A 7500-nucleotide genomic window follows, 5' to 3' on the forward strand; every position below is an offset into this window, starting at 1 on the left:
GCAGGGGGGTCTGGTAGAAGGCCCCCCCCAGGAATAGTGTCTCTTTCCCGGGCAGCAGTCCCTTTTAGTTAAGGGGAGTCTGATAAAGAGTCCCCCCAGGAATAGTGTCTCTCACCCGGGCAGCAGTCAGGGTGGAAGGCGCCCTCTGTCTCCCTCCGGTGGGAGAGGTCGGTATTGCAGGTGTGGTGTGCGGCATGGAGCGGAACCCGGGCTCTGGCGTCCTTTTCCGGGTTCAATTCGGCCGTTGTGGGCCTCTGGAGGTGTTTGTGGAGCTCATCCGGGCTCTGGGGGTGTTTGGTAAAGAGATCCGGGTTCTGGCGTCTTTTTCCGGGTTCAATTCGGCCGTTGTGGGCCTCTGGAGGTGTTTGGGTCCGAGTTCCGGGCTCTGGGGGTGTCTGGTAAAGAGATCCGGGTTCTGGCGTCTTTTTCCGGGTCCAATTCGGCCGTTGTGGGCCTCTGGAGGTGTTAGTGGAGCTCATCCGGGCTCTGGGGGTGTCTGGTAAAGAGATCCGGGTTCTGGCGTCTTTTTCCGGGTCCAATTCGGCCGTTGTGGGCCTCTGGAGGTGTTTGTGGAGCTCATCCGGGCTCTGGGGGTGTCTGGTAAAGAGATCCGGGTTCTGGCGTCTTTTTCCGGGTCCAATTCGGCCGTTGTGGGCCTCTGGAGGTGTTTGGGTCCGTGTTCCGGGCTCTGGGGGTGTCTGGTAAAGAGATCCGGGTTCTGGCGTCTTTTTCCGGGTCCAATTCGGCCGTTGTGGGCCTCTGGAGGTGTTTGGGTCCGAGTTCCGGGCTCTGGGGGTGTCTGGTAAAGAGATCCGGGTTCTGGCGTCTTTTTCCGGGTTCAATTCGGCCGTTGTGGGCCTCTGGAGGTGTTTGGGTCCGAGTTCCGGGCTCTGGGGGTGTCTGGCAAAGAGATCCGGGTTCTGGCGTCTTTTTCCGGGTCCAATTCGGCCGTTGTGGGCCTCTGGAGGTGTTTGGGTCCGAGTTCCGGGCTCTGGGGGTGTCTGGTAAAGAGATCCGGGTTCTGGCGTCTTTTTCCGGGTCCAATTCGGCCGTTGTGGGCCTCTGGAGGTGTTTGCGGACCTCCGCGGGTGTACCGGGGTGATCCGGGACCGGGTCCGGGTTCTGGCGTCTTTTTCCGGGTCCAATTCGGCCGTTGTGGGCCTCTGGAGGTGTTTGGGTCCGTGTTCCGGGCTCTGGGGGTGTCTGGTAGAGAGATCCGGGTTCTGGTGTCTTTTTCCTGGCTTAATTCGGCCGTTGTGGGCCCCTGGAGGTGTTTGCGGACCTCCGCGGGTGAAATAATGGAAAAAAAAAAAAGTTAAAGTTTCCAGTCGGGACTATGTGGAGCGAAAAAAACCCGGACTTTTTTGGCTCCGTCAGAAACTAAGTAAAAGTCGGAATATGTGAAGGAAAGCCCAGAAAATGCCTGGGCTTTTTTAGATCGCTTCGATAAATTTTTTTTTAGCTCACATCACTGGGCCACCAGGTCGCAGATTTCAGAAACCTGGTTTTCGGAAACAGAGATCTCCAGGACAGGGCCCCGAGCTTCGGGGGGAGCGTTCCCCAGCTGGACCTAAGCATAGTGGGCCAGGCCCCGGGCGGAAAGACGCTCCTGGAGCCGAGATACAGGGGTGGCCCCCCGCGCGACTTACCCGATTTCGGAGCACTATTTTCGGACAGTGATGGCAGAGCAGTGGGTGTACCGCATGGAGGAAAATAACAGCTCCAGAGAGCGGCAGAGACCAGACCAAGTCCCAGAACGGCACACTGTTCCCGGACAGTGATGGCAGACCAGCAGGTGTACCGCATGGATGAATAAAGAGCTCCAGAGAGCGGCAGAACCCAGACCAAGTCCCAGAACGACACACTATTCCCGGACAGTGATGGCAGAACAGCAGGTGTACCGCATGGATGAATAAAGAGCTCCAGAGAGCGTGATATCCCAGACCATGACCCAGAACGGCACACTGTTCCCGGACAGTGATGGCAGAACAGCAGGTGTACCGCATGGATGAATAAAGAGTTCCAGAGAGCGGCAGAGACCAGACCAAGTCCCAGAACGACACACTATTCCCGGACAGTGATGGCAGACCAGCAGGTGTACCGCATGGATGAATAAAGAGTTCCAGAGAGCGTGATATCCCAGACCATGACCCAGAACGGCACACTGTTCCCGGACAGTGATGGCAGAACAGCAGGTGTACCGCATGGATGAATAAAGAGCTCCAGAGAGCGGCAGAACCCAGACCAAGTCCCAGAACGACACACTATTCCCGGACAGTGATGGCAGAACAGCAGGTGTACCGCATGGATGAATAAAGAGCTCCAGAGAGCGGCAGAACCCAGACCAAGTCCCAGAACGACACACTATTCCCGGACAGTGATGGCAGACCAGCAGGTGTACCGCATGGATGAATAAAGAGCTCCAGAGAGCGGCAGAACCCAGACCAAGTCCCAGAACGACACACTATTCCCGGACAGTGATGGCAGAACAGCAGGTGTACCGCATGGATGAATAAAGAGCTCCAGAGAGCGGCAGAACCCAGACCAAGTCCCAGAACGACACACTATTCCCGGACAGTGATGGCAGACCAGCAGGTGTACCGCATGGATGAATAAAGAGCTCCAGAGAGCGGAAGAACCCAGACCAAGTCCCAGAAAGACACACTATTCCCGGACAGTGATGGCAGAACAGCAGGTGTACCGCATGGATGAATACACAGTTCCAGAGAGCGGGAGATCCCGGCCGATGTCCGATGACGAAGCACTGCATGGGACACTTTGAAGGAAGGGTCGGTCTCCTGGATGAAAAGAACTTTAATTTTCTGACTTAAAATACGGAGTTAAAGTTTCCAGTCGGGACGATAAGGAGGGCAAAAAAACCCGGACTTTTTTGGCTCCGTCAGAAACTAAGTAAAAGTCGGACTATGTGAAGGAAAGCTCAGAAAATGCCTGGAGAATTTTGAGCGGACCGGAAAAAAAAAGTTCCAGCCGACATCACTGGGCCACCAGGTCGCAGATTCCTGAAACCCGGTTTTTAGAAACATAGGCCTCCAGTCGTGAAGACCGGCGTTTGTGCGGTTCGGATCCGACTCAGACCTCAGTATTTTCGGACACCCTCGGACAGTGGCGGGGGTGGAAGAACCGGAGCCTCATGCAGAACTGGCTGTCGGGGAGCAAGCGGACGCTACCCCGGCAGGAGGCATCATTCCGGGCACTGTGGCTGATCGGTAGCTTTCGTGGATGGATGACTGAGCGAACGAACGAGATGACGGCGGTGCGTCCTGGCTGATGTCCCAGTACGGGGCACTATTCTCGGATGCTGATGGCAGAACAGCAGGTGCAGTGGACGGATGAACACACAGTTCCATAGAGCGGCAGAACCCAGACCATGTCCCAGAACGGGACACTATTCTCGGATGCTGATGTCAGAACAGCAGGTGTAACGCATGGATGAATACAGAGTTCCAGAGAGCGGCAGAGACCAGACCATGTCCCAGAACGGGACACTATTCTCGGATGCTGATGTCAGAACAGCAGGTGTAACGCATGGATGAATACAGAGTTCCAGAGAGCGGCAGAGACCAGACCATGTCCCAGAACGGGACACTATTCTCGGATGCTGATGTCAGAACAGCAGGTGTAACGCATGGATGAATACAGAGTTCCAGAGAGCGGCAGAGACCAGACCATGTCCCTGTACGGGACACTATTCTCGGATGCTGATGTCAGAACAGCAGGTGTAACGCATGGATGAATACAGAGTTCCAGAGAGCGGCAGAGACCAGACCATGTCCCAGAACGGGACACTATTCTCGGATGCTGATGTCAGAACAGCAGGTGTAACGCATGGATGAATACAGAGTTCCAGAGAGCGGCAGAGACCAGACCATGTCCCAGAACGGGACACTATTCTCGGATGCTGATGTCAGAACAGCAGGTGTAACGCATGGATGAATACAGAGTTCCAGAGAGCGGCAGAGACCAGACCATGTCCCTGTACGGGACACTATTCTCGGATGCTGATGTCAGAACAGCAGGTGTAACGCATGGATGAATACAGAGTTCCAGAGAGCGGCAGAGACCAGACCATGTCCCAGAACGGCGCACTATTCTCGGATGCTGATGTCAGAACAGCAGGTGCAGCGGACGGACTAATACACAGTTCCAGAGAGCGGTATTTCACGACAGATATCCGATGATGAAGCGCTATTGTCGGACACTGATGGCAGAACAGCAGGTGCACTGGATGAAGGAAATTAACAGAACATAGTTCCAGAGAGCGGGATATCCCAGACCAAGTCCCAGAACGGCGCGCTATTGTCGGACACTGATGGCAGAACAGCAGGTGCACTGGATGAAGAAAATAAACAGAACATAGTTCCAGAGAGCGTGATATCCCAGACCAAGTCCCAGAACGGCGCGCTATTGTCGGACACTGATGGCAGAACAGCAGGTGCACTGGATGAAGGAAATAAACAGAACATAGTTCCAGAGAGTGTGATATCCCAGACCAAGTCCCAGAACGGCCCACTATTCCCGGACACTCATCTACTTAAAATCTCCCTGATTACCTGCCAGAACAGAGCAGATCCAGAGAGCGGTATTTCACGGCAGATATCCGATGATGAAGCGCTATTGTCGGACACTGATGGCAGAACAGCAGTTGCACTGGATGAAGGAAATGAACAGAACATAGTTCCAGAGAGGGGGATATGCCAGACCATGTCCCAGTACGGGACACTATTCTCGGATGCTGATGTCAGAACAGCAGGTGCAGTGGATGGATGAAATAAACAGTTCCAGAGAGCGTGAGATCCCGGCTGATATCCGATGAAGAAGCACTGTTCACGGACACTGATGGCTGAACAGCAGGTGCAGCGGATGGATGAATACACAGTTCCAGACAGTGGGAGATCCCTGACCATGTCCCAGTACGGGACACTATTCTCGGATGCTGATGTCAGAACAGCAGGTGCAGTGGATGAAGGAAATAATCAGAACATAGTTCCAGAGAGCGGGAGATCCCAGACCATGTCCCAGTACGGGACACTATTCTCGGATGCTGATGTCAGAACAGCAGGTGCAGTGGATGAAGGAAATAATCAGAACATAGTTCCAGAGAGCGGGATATCCCAGACCATGTCCCAGTACGGGACACTATTCTCGGATGCTGATGTCAGAACAGCAGGTGCAGTGGATGGATGAATTAAACAGTTCCAGAGAGCGTGAGATCCCGGCTGATATCCGATGAAGAATCACTGTTCACGGACACTGATGGCAGAACAGCAGGTGTACCGCATGGATGAATACAGAGTTCCAGAGAGCGGCAGAACCCAGACCATGTCCCAGTACGGGACACTATTCTCGGATGCTGATGTCAGAACAGCAGGTGCAGTGGATGGATGAAATAAACAGTTCCAGAGAGCGTGAGATCCCGGCCGATGTCCGATGACGAAGCACTGTATGGGACACTTTGAAGGAAGGGTCGGTCTCCTGGATGAAAAAGACTTTAATTTTCTGACTTAAAAAAAAAAGTTAAAGTTTCCAGTCGGGACGATAAGGAGGGCAAAAAAACCCGGACTTTTTTGGCTCCGTCAGAAACTAAGTAAAAGTCGGAATATGTGGCGCAAAGCCCTAAAATCCCCTGGAGAATTTTGAGCGGACCGGAAAAAAAAAGTTCCAGCTGACATCACTGGGCCACCAGGTCGCAGATTTCAGAAACCTGGTTTTCGGAAACACAGGGCTCCAGGGCTGAGACCCGGGCTTCGTGGGGAGCGTTCCCCAGCTGGGCCTAAGCATCTTCGGACAACTTTGGGCGGAAAAGCGGGTTCGGGAACCGGGATACGGGGCGGGTTACGCGGCGTGACCTGCCCGAGTGCAGTGCACTATTCCCGGACACTCATCTACTTAAAATCTCCCTGATTACCTGCCAGAACAGAGCAGATCCAGAGAGCGGTATTTCACGGCAGCTATCCGATGATGAAGCGCTGTTGTCGGACACTGATGGCAGAACAGCAGGTGCGGTGGATGAAATAAACAGTTCCAGAGAGCGTGAGATCCCGGCTGATATCCGATGAAGAAGCGCTATTGTCGGACACTGATGGCAGAACAGCAGGTGCAGTGGATGGATGAATTAAACAGTTCCAGAGAGCGTGAGATCCCGGCTGATATCCGATGAAGAAGCACTGTTCTCGGACACTGATGGCAGAACGGCAGGTGCACTGGATGGATGAAATAAACAGTTCCAGAGAGCGTGAGATCCCGGCTGATATCCGATGAAGAAGCACTGTTCTCGGACACTGATGGCAGAACGGCAGGTGCACTGGATGGATGAATACACAGTTCCAGACAGCGGGAGATCCCTGACCATGTCCCAGTACGGGACACTATTCTCGGATGCTGATGTCAGAACAGCAGGTGCAGTGGATGAAGGAAATAAACAGAACACAGTTCCATGGAGCGGGAGATCCCTGACCATGTCCCAGTACGGGACACTATTCTCGGATGCTGATGTCAGAACAGCAGGTGCAGTGGATGAAGGAAATAAACAGAACACAGTTCCATGGAGCGGGAGATCCCAGACCATGTCCCAGTACGGGCCACTATTCTCGGATGCTGATGTCAGAACAGCAGGTGCGGTGGATGGATGAAATAAACAGTTCCAGAGAGCGTGAGATCCCGGCTGATATCCGATGAAGAAGCGCTGTTGTCGGACACTGATGGCAGAACAGCAGGTGCGGTGGATGGATGAAAGAAACAGTTCCAGAGAGCGGTATCTCACGGCAGTTATCCGATGATGAAGCGCTATTGTCGGACACTGATGGCAGAACAGCAGGTGCAGTGGATGGATGAAGTAAACAGTTCCATAGAGCAGGAGATCCCAGACCATGTCCCATAACGGCACACTATTCTCGGATGCTGATGTCAGAACAGCAGGTGTAACGCATGGATGAATACAGAGTTCCAGAGAGCGGGATATGCCAGACCATGTCCCAGTACGGGACACTATTCTCGGATGCTGATGTCAGAACAGCAGGTGCAGTGGATGGATGAAATAAACAGTTCCATAGAGCGGTATTTCCCGACAGATATCCGACGACGAAGGACCATTTGGGACGCTTTGCAGGAAGGGTCGGTCTCCTGGATGAAAAGGACTTTAATTTTCTGACTTAAAATACGAAGTTAAAGTTTCCAGTCGGGACGATAAGGAGGGCAAAAAAACCCGGACTTTTTTGGCTCCGTCAGAAACTAAGTAAAAGTCGGACTATGTGAAGGAAAGCTCAGAAAATGCCTGGAGAATTTTGAGCGGACTGGAAAAAAAAAGTTGTAGCCGACATCACTGGGCCACCAGGTCGCAGATTTCAGAAACCTGGTTTTTAGAAACATAGGCCTCCAGGAGTGAGGACCGACGTTTGTGCGTTTTGGATCCGACTCAGACCTCAGTATTTTCGGACGCCCTCGGACAGTGGCGAGGGTGAACGAACCGGAGCCTCGTTCCGG

The sequence above is a fragment of the Gasterosteus aculeatus genome, unplaced genomic scaffold, assembly GCF_964276395.1.
Source record: "Gasterosteus aculeatus unplaced genomic scaffold, fGasAcu3.hap1.1 HAP1_SCAFFOLD_25, whole genome shotgun sequence".
Taxonomy (NCBI): domain Eukaryota; kingdom Metazoa; phylum Chordata; class Actinopteri; order Perciformes; family Gasterosteidae; genus Gasterosteus; species Gasterosteus aculeatus.